This window comes from Ranitomeya variabilis, chromosome 3, assembly GCF_051348905.1.
Source record: "Ranitomeya variabilis isolate aRanVar5 chromosome 3, aRanVar5.hap1, whole genome shotgun sequence".
NCBI classification, from domain to species: domain Eukaryota; kingdom Metazoa; phylum Chordata; class Amphibia; order Anura; family Dendrobatidae; genus Ranitomeya; species Ranitomeya variabilis.
In genome coordinates this window covers 64753924-64774612 of record NC_135234.1, presented here as the reverse complement: position 1 = coordinate 64774612, position 20689 = coordinate 64753924, and positions in this window count along the sequence as shown.

Here is a 20689-nt window from a genome sequence, read left to right as displayed (position 1 = left end):
GGCCGATACTTGCTGTATCGGAATTCCGATACCGAGATCCGATATTTTTGTGATATCGGGTATCGGTATCGAAACAACATTAATGTAAAAATGTGTAAAAGAGAGAATTAAAATAAAAAATATTGCTATACTCACCTCTCCGACGCAGCCTGCACCTTACCGAGGGAAGCGGCAGCGTTCTTTGTTTAAAATTCGCGCTTTTCTTTCCTTTACGTGAGTCCCGGCTTGTGATTGGTTGCATGCCACCCATGTGACCGGGACGCAACCAATCACAGCAAGCCGTGACGTAATTTCAGGTCCTTCAGGATTTTAAAATTACGTTCCGGCGTTGTGATTGGTTGCGTCGCAGTCACATGGGCGACGCAACCAATCACAGCAAGCCGTGACGTAATTTCAGGTCCTTAAGGATTTTAAAATTACGTCCCGGCTTTGTGATTGGTTGCGTCGCAGTCACATGGGAGACGCAACCAATCACAAGCCGTGACGTCACGGGAGGCTGGACACGCGCGCATTTTAAAATGGGCGCGTGTCCAGCCTCCCGTGACGTCCCGGCTTGTGATTGGTTGCGCCGCGATCAACCAATCACAAGCCGGGAGGCTGGACACGCGCGCATTTTAAAATTTTAAAATGCGCGCGTGTCCAGCCTCCCGGCTTGTGATTGGTTGACCGCGGCGCAACCAATCACAAGCCGGGACGTCACGGGAGGCTGGACACGCGCCCATTTTAAAAAGCGCGCGTGTCCAGCCTCCCGTGACGTCACGGCTTGTGATTGGTTAATGGCGGCCATGTTGCCGGGACACGGACCAATCACAGCAAGCCGTGACGTAATTTCGTCACGGCTTGCTGTGATTGGTCCGCGTCCCGGCAACATGGCCGCCCTGACCAATCACAAGCCGGGACTTCACGTAACCAAGTAAAAGCGTGAATTTTAAACAAACAACGCTGCCGGTTCCCTCGCTGAGGTCCAGGCTGCGTCGGACAGGTGAGTATAGCAATATTTTTTATTTTAATTCTTTCTTTTACACATTTATATGGATCCCAGGGCCTGAAGGAGAGTTTCCTCTCCTTCAGACCCTGGGAACCATCAGGAATACCGTCCGATACTTGAGTCCCATTGACTTGTATTGGTATCGGGTATCGGTATCGGATTGGATCCGATACTTTGCCGGTATCGGCCGATACTTTCCGATACCGATACTTTCAAGTATCGGATGGTATCGCTCAACACTAATCATGAGTGATTGAATGCACTTGGCCTTTTGGTGTAAAAGAAGTGACACATTGCAGAATCTATTATAAAACTCACTAAAACCTTTACTGGTGTTGTACCTGTAAGAAAATTCACAATTAAGAAACACAAGCAAAGAAATGGGAATAACATAGGAAAAAAAAAATACATTGAAAATGCAGAAATAACGCAATAACAAAAATACTTCTATCTCAGAAACTTATGTGATAGAGCAAAACTAAGCGTATTTTTGGAATCAGCGCATCAAACTCCATAAAACAGACATATTACCCTTGCTGATGATTTTTTTTGTGTTGACCACTGTAATAATATTAGCAAATACGTCTAACTACAAATGTTAAGAAAATCACACTGGCGCTCAATCCCAAAGGAATCAACCCTCACCTGCTGGGACCAAAGACAGAGCTGGTGCCAAAATCTGTCCAATACAGGATTCAAAACATTATACTAAGACGATATTGTGCTTGAATACTCAAGCGCGGTATTGTTTTAGTATAATGTTCTAATTACAAATGTATCGAATCGGATGGGAAGGAGCACTACTTTGGCTTTTAGATCTCAGAGTCCATTTGAACAGATTAAGGGTTCCATTAGCCGAGCCCTTGAAGTGCCAAAATGGCAGAAACCCCCACAATTAACCCCATTTTGGAAACTAGACCCCATAATGAATTCATTCAGTAGTGTCCGTAACATTTTTAACTTACAGGGGGAGTCCAATTTCCTTTATTATCCCTTGTGTAAATGATACATTTGGTGCTAAACAGTATTTTAGTGGAAAACATGTCATTTTTTGTTTTCACATCTAAATAAAAAAATTTTCAATTAAAATTCTGTTTCAGTGCCAAATTTATAATTTGCACAAGAGATAATAGAAGAAAATGGACCACATAATTTGTTTTGCCATTTTTACAGAACACAGTGACAACCCCGTATGTGGTTGTGCACTACTGTTTGATCACACGGCAGGGCTGGGATGGGAAGGCGCGCTACTTGGCTTTTAGAGTGTAGACTCTGTTTGAATAGATTGTGGGCTCCATTAACCGAGCTCCTGAGGTGCCAGAGCAGCAGAAACCCCCACAAGTGACCCCATACTGGAAACTACACTGCTTAAGGATTTCATCTGGGGACGTAGTGAGCGCTTTGAACCCACATGTGCTTGACAACATTTTATAACATTGGGACATGGAACCAATGAACACATGTGGAATCACCGCGTATACAAAAGCTGGCAACGCTTTGGACAGAGCGGGGATCCGCTGCGTTAAAAGCGCTGCCGGTACGCCACGTGGAAACATAGCCTTATATAGCACCATTAAATCCACAGCACTTTACAAACATCCCCATCACTGTCCCCATTCCATCAGGGATCACAATCTGATTCCCTATCAATATGTCCTTGGAGTGTTGGAGGAAACTGGAGAACCCGGAGGAAACCCACGCAAACACAGGGAGAACACGCAAACTCCTCGCAGATGTTGTCCTTGGAGGGATTTAATCCCAACGCGCCAAAGCAACAGTGCTAACCACTGAGCGACTGTGCTACCCACTATAATATTCTGATATACCTATGTGCACAAAGTGTCTGATAAATCGCGTTTGGAACCCTGTCTACATTGAGAACAGAGGTTTCCTGTGTTGCAAATTGCAGATTTCATTGGAATCATTCAGTGGTTAGACATTGTGGGAGAATGAACAGTTTTATTGGGTTACACAGCAACCATTTTCTGCATCATCACAACATGGAGGATTACAAAATGACTGAACATAAAACAGAGAAGTCATACAATACAGTCTAGAGGAACTACATGCAATTAAAGCACTACTCCAGTGGTTTTTTTCAGTGTTGGAGTGGTGCTACTAAACTAAGGTGCCTGCCCCATCTTATACTCACCCTCCATCGTCTACCTTTTCAGGGCCGCTCCGTTCACTCGGCATCTTCTTGTGATCCCAGCTTCTGATTGGCCGGAAATCAGAAGCTACATCACAAGCTTTCAATGCATGTCTTTGAGAGCCAGAATAAGGCCAGAACGAGGTTCTCATACACTTGTACTGGGTTGTGACCTCGGGCTGGCTACAGCAAACACTAGAACTATCCTGCAGGTTACAAACTGCAGAGACTGATGGGAGTGGCGGTGAAAGTACATGAAGACGGAGGCAGGAAAGTATAAGAGAATGTGCAGGGACCTTAGATTAGAAGCACCACTCCACCACTGGAATAAAAAATCCCCTCTGGACTGGTGCTTTAGACAAACTATCAGTCTTCCTTTTCAAGATAGTCACTCCGAAATAAGCTGCAACTGTTGGTATGACTACATCACCCTAACATCCAACCAGTTCAGTGAAAAACAATGAAAGGTATGTTGAATAAATCGACTTTTCTAATCTGACTATCTGACCGGAGTGGTTGCTGACTGAGAGCATAGCGCCCTCTGGGTCTCCACCGCCCACCTTTTATCATTTTTCACTGCATTACGTCTCTGGATCAGGACCCTAGGAGCGGGTTTAAAGTGCTGTAGCGCTCCAGGACCGCCGTTATTCATCAGTTTAGTAAGGCAGCTGCCACTTCCAAATGGAAAATGAATTAAGCGATAGCAGTTGGAGTAGACATCTCTTAATTCTATTTTTCATTGTTACTGAAAGCTAGGGGCAAGTAGAGTTCCAGAAAATTGTGTGTAATTGTAACATTTACATGTAACACATGTAATATGTGTATATATGGCTGCAGATCATATAACACGTGATGCCGGGGCTCAATCAGCGCTGGCGTCATGGTCTCCGCCTTCATATGAACTGAACATGAAGAGGAATCCAGGGATCAGCTGCAGCCTGGACTTCCTCTTCATATTGAGTTTGTCCGAAGGTGGAGACAGTGATGCCAGTTCTGATTGCGCGCCAGGCATCAAGTGTCATTCCACAGGACCGTGAGTGCTGACACCGCTGGAATGGAGCCGGCATGGCAAATGAATATAGACTTTATTATTTTACCTGGGCATAAGATTTAGTTTAAGAAGGGGTTGTCCTAGTAGTGGAAAACCCCTTTAAAAGTGACCCAATGGAAATGGTAGTCTCCACAAGGTCTTGATGTCCAAGTCTCTGCTACATCATCGTTACAGGTAGCAGAAAGTGGAGATCTTGAGCAGACTAACCAGTATGGAAAGTGTAATGTCAAGATATCGGATATTTTACTCCTATTACGGCTAAAGCAGCAGTATGTGGTGGCATCCATGCATTATGGGAATATAAGGATCTGGTGTATTCTGCTGGTTTAGATCCATTGCTAGATTTCCATTGTCTGCAGTGATGGTGAATCCTGACACGTAATTCCTTCCTTTTCCTCTCTATTCTATAATTGTTAGTATTCATAGAAAGGTTATGATCAGTGAATTATCAGTTTCTTATGCTTGCGCTATAATTGCCTACTATTCTGATCAGTGATCAAATCATTCTGAAAAGAACAAATGTGTTCATGTGTGGCCAGATTAACAGATGTCAATAGCCATTATTTAATGCCATTCACTTTGCCACTATTAGCATATTAATTGGCTTCCTTCCTGCTGGAGGGGGAAAGCAGAAAGTGCCAATTTCTGCTTGTTTCATTAGCAACTGTGTCCGTTTCTTGTACAATCTTTATTTCCTATTGTTTGTCATGAGATTGGTATAGGAGCCTTTCAGAGTTGCCATTTCTTAATATTTTGGATTTAAATATATAAATGAAGCAGTGCTGAACTTGTGATATAATTTTAGTGATGCAAAAAAACACAAAATAAATACATTAATTCAGGGTCACCAGATTTTTCATGTTTTAGAAATAATATCAGCTTTATCTGTTTCTGGGAATGCAGGATGACAATCAATATGGCAACTACTACAGCGCCCACACGGTTCTTGCCCAGCTTTGCCAGATTCTTGCATGCTATGGCTTCTGTTGAAAATTAATTCCACCCCATGTGAGCGTACTCTAACGCAGGGTGGATTTATTACCCAGAATGCATAGGAACATATATTATGAAAATGTTGTTAAAGCGGTTGTCCTATGGTCCTTTCTTCAGAAAAGCACTACTTTGCTGGCTTTTGGCTTCTGTGTTGCCGGGAGATGATGTGCTTCTAAAGATGGACAATTCAGAACGGGAGTATGGCTGAGCAACTGGAACAAAATTTAAGCTATCACATGGTGCCAGCATTGCCAGCTTTGCCTTTGGAGAAGTGATATCAAGCTCAAATACACAGAGGGACAAAGTCACAAGACAACCGTGATATTTATTTAAAAAAGTCTACAATTGAAGAGGTTTCCCTTATCAAATATAACAAATTTTTCATATGGAAACAAACTTAAAGAGATTGTTCCATGAACAAAGTAAATTTTAATTAAATGATCTTAGAATAAAATTAAACACATAGTTACGAATGTGGCGTACTGTAATAATATAATGTAAGAGCAGTAAAAAGCATATCGCCCAATGGCCTAATTTAAATATGTAATAACAAAGGATGAACCTTGGATAATAGAAATAATAAAGTATGATGCAAACAAAAGTGCCTTAAACACAGTATTGGACCCCACAGCGAATTGCTCCACTTGCACAGTATGATGACCCTACTGTACTGACCTCAATCCTCCAACAAAGAATGGTGACCCAATGACAGAATGATTCTCCAACTGTAATCACCACATAGTGCTCCATACAGTATAATGGTCCCCACATAGTGCTCCATACAGTATAATGGGCCCCACATAGTGCTCCATACAGTATAATGGCCACCACATAGTGCTCCGTACAGTATAACGGTCTCCACATAGTGCTCCATACAGTATAATGGTCCCCACATAGTGCTCCATACAGTATAATGGCCCCCACATAGTGCTCCATACAGTGTAATGACCCCACATAGTGCTCCATACAGTATAATGGCCCCCACATAGTGCTCCATACAGTGTAATGGCCCCCACATAGTGATCCATACAGTGTAATGGCCCCCACATAATACTCCATACAGTATAATGGCCCCCACATAGTGCTCCATACAGTATAACGGTCTCCACATAGTGCTCCATACAGTATACTGGTCCCCACATAGTGCTCCATACAGTATAATGAGCCCCACATAGTGCTCCATACAGTATACTGGCCCCCACATAGTGCTCCATACAGTATAACGGTCTCCACATAGTGCTCCATGCAGTATAATGGCCCCCACATAGTGCTGCATACAGTATACTGGCCCCCACATAGTGCTCCATACAGTATAATGGCCCCCACATAGTGCTCCGTACAGTATAAGGGCCCCCACATAGAAAAAATTAATAAAATATACAAATACCAATGCTCTGGTCTTTTCATGGTGTGTTCAGATCCTCTGCTTTTGTCGGTACAGCATACATGTTGTAATGATGTCATCATGCCCACTGCACTGAGACATCAGACACAGAGGGGGAATGATGAGAGAGTGAGCATCAGCTGAAGCTCCTTCCTCTATCATTGCTTTCAACTGATTTACTGTAGTTGTAAGTGCAGTGCCGGGCCTCCCGGGCCAAGTATACTCTGGGGACCTACCAAACATCATGGGCCAAATATACTTGCCCTGCTGGCCAGAGATCGACATACTGTATATGCTCTGGAGCATGGGAGAAGCAGGGCACTGAAGCTGTCTGGATCCAGCAATTCGGCTAACTTTACTGCAGCACTAATAAGATTGAAACACATAAGCCTTGCCTAAGAGAACAACCATGTCAGAGAATTTTTAAGAGGAGGAAAGCTGCATCGTTGCATGTCTTTACAATCACTTTACAATTGTAACCATCTAATAAAATTAGACAACTCTTTAAATTGTAATTTTATTTATTAATTCATCTTTCAGAAAGTGATAATATAAGGGTTCTCATAAAGTATGAGACATTTTATTTATTTTCATATCTTTCTTATATAATGTAATAGTTTTACCAGCAGTCCCATGTAAGCTAAGTAATTATGATTACCTTCCTACCATCCCAGAACCTATCAGGACATTCCAAGATTTGTGAAGCTGTCCTACTGTCGCAGGAGGGTCTCATCATGTCTGGATATCAACTGTATCTTCATCTTTAGACACCGCTTGTCATTGCGCTTTGAATATTGTTGTCTCAGTCTGTTATGATTAATTATGGGTACATTTTCTGACATTGGAAGTCCACTTATTCCTTGATATTTTGTTCATTACACCCTGCATAGTTTTTACATTGTAAATGAGTATAATAGACAGGATTCCCCTGGGTTACACCTTTCTATGATAGTTTTCCCTCACTTTTCCTCCTAACTAGACCTCCTTTTTTATGAGGTTTCAATAAAATATCTTTTTTATGTCATTTTGTGGTTTATGGCTACTGCATTTTTTTTGCAGTCCCGTGTCTCCAGTTTATTGGAGTACTTCATCCCTCTTTTCACCTTTCTTTATTATTTTGTGGGAACTTGATAATCCCTTTGGTTCCCATCCCACTATCACATGTATACGATGCCTTATGAATATTTTATCAATAATCTTTAAAGGGAAGGTGCCACGATTTTTAATTTTTTATTAATAATTATTGATTATATATTCAATTATTTTTAATACAAAAAAAATAATTGTTCCACTTTATTAGTTTTTTTTTAATTAATTTTTACTTTAGCAACTGGGGGCTGCCATTTTCGTTTGGGGTTTGTAACTGCCTAAGCAGGAGAGTTACACACCTCATGGCAGCCCCTGGGCATAAAAGCCTGCGGTCGGATAATGGCGGCATCTTTTGCATTGAGGCCGCTCCTCCTGCCTCTTAGCTTTGACCTGGGCACGCTCAGCTGTGGGAGGAGATCGCAGCCATCTTTGTGGAGCCCACAGTGTATGTTTCGGGCTCCAGTTTCCCCTTATCATCGTACACACTGCTCAGTCAGTGCATGCCATTACAGGAGCTGCCGGGGAGAGAATGTGCCGGAGTGAGGTGAGTATCTGTGGCGGGGAGCGTTGATCGCAGCCTGTCAGCTATGATCACTGCTCACTGCCGACCTGTTCAGAGCACACAGAACACACTGCGCTGCGTAGGATTGCGTGGAAGGTAAGTAGAAGATTTTACTGTTTTTTTTCTTTGCATTGAATATATGGGGGACATATACCAAGATAGGGGCCATATACCATGATGGACACTATACACTATGTACCGGGATGGTGAAAAAATAAGAAAGAAAAGTCAGCTCACCACGTTGTAGGAATACAGATGAGAAGTTCCACATGGATGGCCTGGAGCAAGGCAAAATTTTCAGCATTCAATATGAAAGAGATTGGAAATCCAGTGAGGCATATGTTGTAAAATTCTGAAAACAACTTTACTATCAAAAATGGAAAAATTCAAAAACGTGATGGAGATGGAATCACCACCAGCACACTGACCAACGCGTTTTAGCTAAGGAGCCTCTAAACGAGGCTCCATAGCCTTTGGACATCAGATTCGGAATCATCATGGGATCAGCATTAGTCCATGAGCCGGGCCAGATATCGGTACCACCCGGAGTGACTAATTTTCTTTGGTATTTTTAGGTAGATGCATGTCTGTAGTTTATTTTTTGATATGATAGCCCTTACATATACGTAGCTTATTAACCCCTTCAGCCCTAGGCCTATTTGTACCCAAGTGCCTAAGCCAATCTGACCTGTGCCACTTCATGGGCTAATAACTTTGGAACGCTTTCACCTATCCAAGCCATTCTGAGATTGTTTTCTCGTGACATATTGTACTTCACGTCAGTGCTAAATGGGAGTCAATATATTTTACCTTTCTATATAAAAAAATGCTAAATATTCGGAAATTTTGGAAAAATCGGCAATTTTTTAACTTTGAAATTCTCTGCTTTTTACAAAAATACTGATACCCCCCATAATAGTTATTAATTTACACTCCCCACATGTTTACTTCATATTGGCATCATTTTGAAAATGAAACCTTATTGTTTTACGACGTAATAGGGCTTATAGTTTTATGCGCAATTTTTCACATTTACAGCAAAACCCACTTTTCAAAGGACCAAGTCACTTCTGAAGTCACTTTAAGGGGCTTACATAACAGAAACCACCCATAAATTACCCCATTTTGCAAACTACACCCCTCAAGCTGTTCAAAACTCATTTTTAAAAACTGTTAACCCTTTAGGTGTTCCACAGGAATTTTAGCAGAATGAAGGCGAAATTTCAAAATTTCATTTTTTTTCCAGATATTACATTGTAATCCAATTTTACCTGCAACCTAGCAAGGGTTAACGGCAAACCCAAACTTGGTTACCCTAATTCTGCAGTTTATAGAAACACCCCACATGTACTCGTAAACTAAAGTATGGGCACACAGCACAGCTCAACACGGAAGGAGCGCTATGTGGTTTTTGGGTGGCGGATTCACTGGAAGAAATCTAGGGGGCCATGTCACATTTGAAGGCTGCCTGAGGTACCCCCACAGTGGAAACACCAAAAAGTGACCCTATTTTGGAAACTACACCCCCAAGGAATCTTTTAGGGGGTATAGTGACCACTTTGACCCAACCAGTGTTTCACAGTAGTTGGAAACACTTGGTTGAGAAAATGGAAAAAGTGCATTTTTTACATGAAGGTGTCATTTTAGGCTCATTTTTTTATTTTTAAGAGGTGTACCAGCAAAAAATGCACCCCACTATTTGTTCACCAATCTCTCCCGAACACAACAACACCCGATATGTTGTCGTACACTGCAGTATTGGGGAACGGCAGGCCTCGGAAGGGAAGGAGCGCCAAATGACTTTTGGAGTGCAAATTTTACTGGAAGAAATCTAGGGGGCTATGTCACATTTGAAGACACCCTGAGGTGCCCCAACACACGCACACACACTGACACATACACGTACACACTGACACATACATGGTCGAGACCATGCTGGCCCTGGTTCGAGCTTCAAGAGAAGGCAACTGGATGCTTCACCTAGGAGCAATCCGACAGATGATACCATGGTGTTTTGCCTATGACAAGGTCAACTATGCCCGATACCTAACCTATTACTATGCCACAATGTCTCGGCTGCCCATAGAACACCCAGAGGTCCATGAATACTTCATGCAAGGTGGCTTTTCGGTCCAGATCGGTAGCAAGAATCCTTTTGGACGAATTCCTGTGGACCAGACCATTGAAGAGACAATCAACAAAGACACCCAGACACCAGGGGGCACAAAAGGCTTCAGCCTCAAAGTTGGAGCTGTTTCCAGGTTCTACCTGACATCAGAGTACCGCAGTATGTACTTGAGGCAGCTGAGGGCCCTGGTAGGCCAACAATATACTGACTTCAGCCATTCAGACCTACAGGTGTCTAGGATTAGAAGAGATGAAGCCGATGTCCAATCTTTCGTTCAACTGCTGGAGACAGGTTGGGTGAACCCCTTCAACAAAGAGCATAATGGTGAACTTATCAGTTTGTCAACAGCGACTGTAGCACCACCAGATGTAGCCAAAGACCTTCAAGGGGCATACAGTATAGGAGAGGATGCATATCAAACATTCAAGGATGAGCGTTTGGGTACCGATAAGCCAACTACATTGTTTCATGACAAGATGACGAAGAACAAACTTAAAACGTTCTCTAACATCCAAATGAAGACACGCAGACAAGGTCTTGGCAAGGAGGTAATTTTGAAGGCTGACAGAAACCTATTTGGCCAGATGATACTTGTAGCTGAGAACAGAAAGCTACAAATGAGTGATGTCTTGACTCATCCCCTGGGTCCATTGCCATGGGCACTTGCCAATGGTGATGGGTCTATCCGCAAGACCAACAAGGCTGCCCTCGCAAGGGAGTTGGAGAGGAATGCTCGTCCTGCAGAAGTGATCCCCGAGCCCTCTGCAACCATCATTGATGGGATGAGCCTGGTTCAGAAACTGAAGGGAAACAATGCAACATTTGGCCAGCTAGCAGGCACAGCAATGAGTCGCGCTATCCATGAGGGTGCTAAGAGCAAGCGCATTGATATTGTCTTTGACGTCTACAAGGAGACATCCATCAAAGATACAGAAAGAGTCAACAGATATGAAGGCACAGGGATCCATTTCAAGAACATTCAACATGGGCACAACATCCAGCAGTGGAAAAAGCTTCTAAGTAGTTCCTCCAACAAGGCAAGTCTCATAAAGTTTCTGGTAGAAGAATGGAAGGCGAAACACCACAGGGAGAAGCTTGAGGAGAAGGAGCTGTATGTCACATGTGAGCAGCTCTGCTTTAAGATCACCAAAGAACAGTGGGAAGAGGCTGCTGACCTTAAGTCAAATCAAGAAGAAGCAGACACACGCCTCCTTCTCCATGCTCTTCATGCAGCAGAATCTGGTTACAAGTCGGTCATCATCACTTCGGAGGATACTGATGTCATGGTCCTGTGTCTGGGCATGTGCCACAAAATCCCATCCCACCTGTTCCAGAAATGCGGTACACAGAACCGGACAAGATTCCTGGATATCACCACTCTGAGCCGAACATTGGGAGGCAGCGTATGTGATTCATTGATTGGTATGCATGCATTTACAGGCTGTGACACCGTCAGTGCATTCGCTGGCCGTGGGAAGATGACGACACTCAAGCAGTTGAAGATGAACAAGACATACCAGGATGCCTTTCAGGAAGTTGGTCGTTCATGGGAAGTGTCTACCGAACTTTTTGAGAAGTTACAGGAAATCACCTGCCACATGTACCTGCCAACTACCCAAACAACTGAGGTAAACAGGCTCCGTTATCAGCTGTTCTGTGCCAGACGTGGAGTGGTAGAGTCAAGTCAACTCCCTCCTTGCCAGGACTGCCTTTTCATGCATGCACTGCGTGCAAACTACCAGGCTGCGATCTGGAGGAGAAGTCTGCAGAGCCAGCCATGGGTTGCAAACCCAACAGACTGCGGTTGGATGATAGATAACGACGGAAAGCTTGTTGTCAAGTGGATGCAAGGGGCACCAGCACCAGAAGCTATTATACAGCTACTGTCCTGCAAGTGTGTGCGGTCATGTGAACTTCCTCAGTGTACTTGCCTCAGCAATGGCCTGAAGTGCACAGACATGTGCAGATTACAGACATGCCAGAACAAGGGTACTGAAGACGAGCCAGTAGAACAACAGTCAGATTCAGAGTCCGATGTTGAAGATATTATGGAGTAACATATATATATATATATATATATATATATATATATATATATATATATATATATATATGCACATGACATGTTCAGTGTGTATTTACATAACTTGGATTAAATTTTGTTACAAATACTACATCTAGTCACTCCGGGTGGTACCGATATCGTCATATTTGGTTCTTGGCTCATGCTAAAATTCCTGTGGAACACCTAAAGGGTTAACAGTTTTTAAAAATGAGTTTTGAACAGCTTGAGGGGTGTAGTTTGCAAAATGGGGTAATTTATGGGTGGTTTCTGTTATGTAAGCCCCTTAAAGTGACTTCAGAAGTGACTTGGTCCTTTGAAAAGTGGGTTTTGCTGTAAATGTGAAAAATTGCGCATAAAACTATAAGCCCTATTACGTCGTAAAACAATAAGGTTTCATTTTCAAAATGATGCCAATATGAAGTAAACATGTGGGGAGTGTAAATTAATAACTATTATGGGGGGTATCAGTATTTTTGTAAAAAGCAGAGAATTTCAAAGTTAAAAAATTGCCGATTTTTCCAAAATTTCCGAATATTTAGCATTTTTTTATATAGAAAGGTAAAATATATTGACTCCCATTTAGCACTGACGTGAAGTACAATATGTCACGAGAAAACAATCTCAGAATGGCTTGGATAGGTGAAAGCGTTCCAAAGTTATTAGCCCATGAAGTGGCACAGGTCAGATTGGCTTAGGCACTTGGGTACAAATAGGCCTAGGGCTGAAGGGGTTAATAAGCTACGTATATGTAAGGGCTATCATATCAAAAAATAAACTACAGACATGCATCTACCTAAAAATACCAAAGAGAATTAGTCACTCCGCTTGGTACCGATATCGTCAAATTTGGTTCTTGGCTCATGGACTACATGGACTATGGCGGACCTGCATTTTTTTTTAAATAAATTGATGAACCAGGGAACGTGTCGGGGAGTCTTGATTCAAATAAAATTTATTTTTCTGTCTATTTTTTTTTTCATTAGTGGATTAGTATTGGGGGTGTCTGATATACGCCTCTCCATTACTAACCACAGGGCTGGATCTCTTTTTGGACAATTCACAGCTGACATCCACCCCAAATACTATTACCCCGATTGCCACCAGGGCAATCAGGAAGAGCCAGAATTGGTGCAGCTAATGTGATGCACCAATTCTGGGGTGCCTTCGGGCTGATATTTTTGGCTGGAAAAGGTCTCAATAACCAGGGAACTTTCCAGCCTGATAATATAAGACCACGGCAGTCTAGATTACCTTGCCTGGTAACCAAAAATAGGGGGGCCCATGTCAGGTTTTTCATTTATTTATTAGGGTAAACACCCTTTAGTGCCACATGAAAGGCACTAAAGGGTGCAAGTTCCTTATACGTAGGGGGCTTGTGAAATTATGTATCTATAGGACGTTTGCTCTATTGATTTATTATATTACATCTCAGTTCCCATAGAAGTGGACAGAATAGGATTACACATTTTTAACAGAGCAGTGGTGTAATATGTGACAGGGCTCTCTCCACTTCTATGGGAGCAGTGGTGTAATGTGTGACCCCGATCCATCCACTTCTATGGGAAACGTGGTGTAATGCGTGATCCTGCTCTGACTACTTCTATGGGAGTAGTAATATAGTGGACAGAGCGGGGTCACACATTAAACTACTGCTCCCATACAAATGCACAGATCAGGGTCACAGATTATACTACTGCTCCCAAAGAAATGGATGGATCAGGATTATGCATTACACCACTGCTCCCATAGAAGTGGAAAGAGCAGTCACATTTCTAAAGGAGAAGCTGTGTAATGCATGACCCCGATCTGTCCACTTCTATGGGAGTAGTAATATAGTCGACGGAGTGGGGTCACACATTACACCACTGCTCCCATTGAAGGGGACAGAGTGATGTCACCAGAAGCAGAGCTAGGGTTTTGTTTTGGGAAGGGCGAAACCTCTGAGTGGGCCCCTAACCAGGTAACCCTTATTAAAACTACATTGGTGCACTCTAATAGTGAATGTAGGAGAACCTCAGCGGATGACCATGCTATTACTAAAAATATAAAACACTCCATACAGTATAGTCCTCCATATAGTATAATGCACTCCTCATAGGTCTCCATATAGTATAATGTACTCCCATAGGCCTCCATACAGTAGAATGTACTCTCCATAGGCCTCCATATAGTATAATGCACTCCCCATAGGCCTCAATGTAGTATAATGCACCACCCAGGCCTCCATATAGTATAATGCACTCCCCATAGGCCTCCATATAGTATAATGCACTCCCTATAGCCCTCCATACAGTTTATTGCACTCTCTGTAGGTCTCCATATAGTATAATGTACTCCCATAGGCCTCCATACAGTATAATGCACTCCCCATAGGTCTCAATATAGTATAATGCCCTCCCCATAGGCCTCAATATAGTATAATGCACCCCCCAGGTCTCCATATAGTATAATGCACTTCGCATAGGCCTCCATATAGTATAATGCACTCCCTATAGGCCTCCATACAGTACATTGCACTCCCCATAGGTCTCCATATAGTATAACATACTCCCATAGGCCTCCATACAGTATAATGCACTCCCCATAGGCCTCCATATAGTATAATGCACTCCCCATAGGCCTCTATACAGTATAATGCACTCCCCATATACTTCCATATAGTATAATGCACTCCCCACAGGCCTCCATACAGTAAAATGCACTCCCCATTGGCCTTCACACAGTATAATGTACTTCCCATAGGTCTGCATATAGTATAACGCTCTCCCCATAGGCCTACATTCAGCAAAATGCACTCCCCATAGGTCTACATATAGTATAATGCACTCATCATAGGTCTCCATATACTATAATGAACTCCTCATAGACCTCCATACAGTATAATGCATTCCCAATAGGTCTCCATATAGTATAATGAACTTCTCATAGACCCCCATACACTATAATGCACTCCCCATAGGTCTCCATATGATATAATGAACTCCTCATAGACCTCCATACAGTATAATACATTCCCCATAGGTCTCCATATAGTATATTGCACTCTCCATAGTACTCCATATAGTATAATGCCCACTGCATAGTCCTCCTTATAGTATAATGCACTTAGCCCTGTATGTAATCTCAGCTTGTGTTACTCTGAGCATAACAAATCGCGTACGTGATAGACTTCATGTATCTAATCCAAGTTTATGATACAGCGAGCAGCACTAACTAAGAGAATTGGCGTTGCCGGCCGGCCTCGGTGACACTGTCCCTGTCAGTATCACTTTGCAGTCACCAACATAATGGCTCCTCACTGTGATCCTAAACTTTATCCTTTTTTATCCTTTTACAAACACCTAGAAGGGGAGGAGAGGAGATGTCACACACATGTGAGCAGAATCAGCCACATTTACTGCAGTCATAATGTGAGCTAGTTGTACACTGGGTTTTTATGGCAAATTTCAGCAGTTGCGCCCTCTGGTGTCCAAAAGTGGAAATACCAAACCTTTTTAAATTACTTTTTATATGTGAATTCATTAAAAACAAATTATATTTTAACCCCTTTCTGCCAGCTGACGGAATAGTATGCCAGCTGGCAGAACCCCCGCTCCGGCGGTGGGCCCACCTCAAAGCCGCGACATGTCAGCTGTTTTGTACAGCTGACATGCGCGCGCAATGAGCGCGAGCGGAATCGCGATCCGCCCGCGCCCATTAACTAGTTAAATGCCGCTGTCAAACGCTGACAGCGGCATTTAACTAGCGCTCCCGGCCGTGCGGCCGGATGTGCTCGCACCGCTGATCCCCATCACATGATCGGGGGTCATCGGTGCATTGCCATAACAACCAGAGGTCTCCTTGAGACCTCTATTGTTGTTGATGGCCGATTGCTTTGAGCGCCACCCTGCGGCGTTCAAAGCAACCCTGCATTTCTGCTACATAGAGGTGATCTGTCCATCTGTAGCTGAGCCGATCGAGTAGTGGATGCTTCTAGCCTCCTATGGAGGCTATTGAAGCATACCAAAATTTAAAAAAACAGTGTTTAAAAATATTAAAAAAAAATAAAAAATATATAAAAGTTCAAATCACCCTCCTTTCGCCCCAATCAAATAAAACAATAAAAAAACAAACAAACATACACATATTTGGAATTGCCGCGTTCAGAATCGCCCGATCTATCAAATAAAAACAAAGGATTAACCTGATCGCTAAATGGCGTAGCGAGAAAAGAAATCAAAATGCCAAAATTACATTTTTTTGGTCGTCACAACATTGCATTAAAATGCAATAACGGGCGATCAAAAGAACATATCTGCACCAGAATGGTATCATTAAAAACACCAGCTCGACACGCAAAAAATAAGCCCTCACACGACCCCAGAAAATTGGAGACGCTACAGGTATTGGAAAATGGCACAATTTATTTTTTTTTTAGCAAACTTTGGAATTTTTGTTTACCACTTAGATAAAAGAGAACCTAGACATATTTGGAGTCTATGAACTCGTAATGACTTGGACAATCATAATGGCAGATCAGTTTTAGCATTTGGTGAACCTAGGAAAAAAGCCAAACAAAAAACAAGTGTGAGATTGCACTTTTTTTGCAATTTCATCGCACTTGGAATTATTTTCCCGTTTTCTGTTACACGGCATGGTAAAACCAATGGTATTGTTCAAAACTACATCTCGTCCCGCAAAAAATAAGCCCTCACATGGCCATATTGTTGGAAAAATAAAAGTTATGGCTCTGGGAAGGAGGGGAGCGAAAAACGAAAACGAAAAAATGAAAAAAGCTCTGGGGGTGAAGGGGTTAAAAAAATTAAAACATTAATATTTTACATTTTTTCAATTGTTGAAAAACTCTTTTTATGGTGCCTTCCCTTTAAGACATGGATACAGGTAAATACAATAATCGAGCTACATGGCCGACTCTGGCGGTAAACCACAATTAGCACAGAGCGGGGCAGCTCATCAAGGAATAAGGCTGTTTTTTTTATTTAGTCAGTATACATGGATGGGGTCAGTGTGAGGGCATTATTGTGGTAGTATGCGGGCACCATGCTTCGTGTGTTTGGTTAGGGGTATGGTTATCGAAAGTGGTTTTAACTGCCCGGCCTTTGTGCCAGTGGAAGGGCAAAGAAGCTTTTGTGGCTATTAGTGCTACAAACACACTGCATGACACTTTATAAATAGAAATAAATGATATCACAGATATGGAACGCGGCTCTGTAACATCTGCACTTCTGTACCTTGTATAATGAAAACATGTTCCTATATAAAAGATATGATGAAAACTGACAGCGGAAACCTGCAACATCTTACAATTTAATAAGCATTATAGATACTTAGATCCATTTGTTGAGCAATTTGTGGTTTATTTGTGTATATATACATAAGATGCTGGGACTTTAAGGTATATATATATATACACACACATAGAGGCTTGTGAGCAGGCGTGATGTTCAAGATGTTTCTGCATAATGACAATACATGTCATCAACAGTCCCAGCCTGAGAATTCCCAGCTGCATTCTCATTTTGAGAGGAAGCTGCGCTTGCACGTGGCGATAGCATCAAATACCTGCATAAATTTGAATGCATTTGAATATTTTAATCTACATCTACTTCATTCCCTTATCTCCATATATTGCGCTACAGACAATCTGCATACTTAAATACAACACTATATTTTTAAGCAGTAAATGCGCTTGTCCTCAAGTGTTAATTAGAGATGGGTGAATTCATGGATGTTCGGGTCTGGCGGGTTCAGCCGAACATGTTTAAAAAGTTTGGTTCGGGTATCAGAATGGTACCCAAACTCGAGCCCGTACCCGGACCTCATTAAAATGAATGAGGGACCTGAAAATTGGGTGTTTCCCATGCTGCCATCTGTGTGACAATGTGAGACACACAATGTCATGGATTCATAACTGACTGTGGTCTAGGAATGCTATGAGTGACAGAGTGACAGCTCAGCTGCCCTATGGAATCTGGAGTGTGCAGGACTGTTGGTTGTGTGAGTGACGGTCATCCAATCTGATCCTTGTGCAAGCTAGCCTGTCAACATTTTGATTGATAACCCTATTGCTCTACCTGATTAAATCTGAGGCGTTTCCTCAGGTTCCTCCTGTCTTTAATAATTTGCAAGGTATTTAGCTGGCTCAGTGTTAGTAGTCAGTGTCTGTTGAAGCTTTGCCTAAGCTGGATGTGTTTACTTAGCTCTGTGCCTTTTTCCTCTGACCCTGTTGCCGGCCCTTGATCTGTCATGGCTTCTCTTGTGGATTCCCCCTTCTGTTTTTGATGTTCTCTGAATTTAGGTATTTGACACTGGAATTGGCCTCTGATTATCCATTTGTTGTACTGCCTGGTTTTGACGTACACTCCTGGCATTTGACCCCATACTGTTTTCTGAGCACTCCCTTGACCACTCCCCTCTATGTACTTTGAGCCCACCTAGTATTTGACCTCAGAGCTCCAGACTAACCCGTCTCATGGCTTGCCCGTGAGTAGTGACTCAGCGACACACACCAGCTCTAATCGGCGGTAAGTTTGTTACAAACATCATCCCCACAACTAATAACCAACTTGCCACCTCACCAAGTCAAGTGGGAAGAGCGAGGCTAATCACCAAAATTGGCACATCTAATGTATGCGCCATTTCTGGTGTGGCTGACAGCTGATGTTTTTAGTATGGGAGGGGGTCAATATCCATAGCCCTTTCCTAGGCTGTTAATATCAGCCCGCAACTGTCTGTTTAGCCTTTCCAGGTTATTTAATATAAAGGGGACCCTAGGTAATTTTTTGGGGGGTCTCCCTAATAATATCCAGTAAAGGCTAAGCAAACAGCAGTGAGCTGATATTAATAGATTGGGAACCTTTATTGCTATTGTCCCATTCCCAGAATATTGACATCAACTCCCAGCCATTGGCTTTCCCTCTGTTGGTTATGAAAATTATGAGGATCACACGGCATTTTTCTTTTAATTTATTTTTTTACTTGTGATTTGCAACAATTGATGCAACATTTGATGCAATATATCAGGGGCAAAGCATGAACGGTGCCATAGGAACGGTGACTCTAGGTGCCAGTTTCTATGGAGGTGCAAATCTTGCCTACCACCCATGCTTAAAAGAAAGGCCTCATTCAGACATCCAATGTTCTCTGGGGCCTGTCTATGGGGCCATTCACAAGTGATTTTTTGCGGTCTGAGTGGTCCACAGAAAGTCACGGACTCATGTCTGGTTTGGATCCGAGAGTTGTATCAAAATCAGCAATGCAAGTCTATAGGTTCCTGAGGGTACGCTCAGCGTATAAAAACTGTGCTGTCTGTGAGGTGGGCTGCACTAACAAGCAACTGGACCTCACAAAGGGGTAGTACCTGTAATATATGTTAGGGTCAAATTAGCATATGTCATATGATGCAAGAGCATCGGGTACGATATGCTAAAGACACTCGGTTCAAACTCTGCTACAAACGTCATGCTACTGTGATCCAATCCTCTCTCATGCAAGAATCGGATCAAAAGTGAGAAGAAGGAGAGGTTAATCTCGCGGAATATATTGGAGTGCATTTTAAGTGAAGTCCGATGTTTTGCGCTCACTCATTGACTTGAATGGGTGCACGCCGTTCAAGACGCGTTGTCAATCGCATCATGCTGCAATTTTTATTCTCATGACGAATCAGAATGAGAAAAAAATTGTAAATCTGCTGTGCCTCATTGAATAATACTGGTCAGAGTGTAATGCAAGATGTTCTCGAATTGCAAATCTCTTTATTAAATGCCAGTGTGAGCGAGCCCTAAGTAAGAAACACACAAAAGCTCACTTGTTAAATTAAAATCAAGTGCAAGATCTTCTTAATTCTTTCTCCAGGAAAGTTAAGCTATATCCAAAATAAAAAAAAACTGTAAAAAAAACCCCTTCCTTCCACAGCTACCTAGCAATATTCACTGCTCTATATAATAGCATACAAAAGGAAAAGAGAAAAAAGATCAATAAAAACAATTGGCGCGCACATCTAATAAACACACAAAAAATACAAAGCTTTATTCATAACCATGGACACACAAAAAATGTGTTAAAAACATTTAAAACATATAGAACAAACAGAGCAATCATCCAGCACCCCTGGTGCTATGTAAAATACCTGAATGGCCGTGTGTATTAGAAGGGGCAATAGAAAATATTTATAAAACCCTCAATTAGTTCATTCATTCCCCATATAAAAAGATAGTAATTTAAGGCATGGTATAGAGGTGACGTGCAAAGATATGCCTATTAAATAAATAGGGGAAAAGA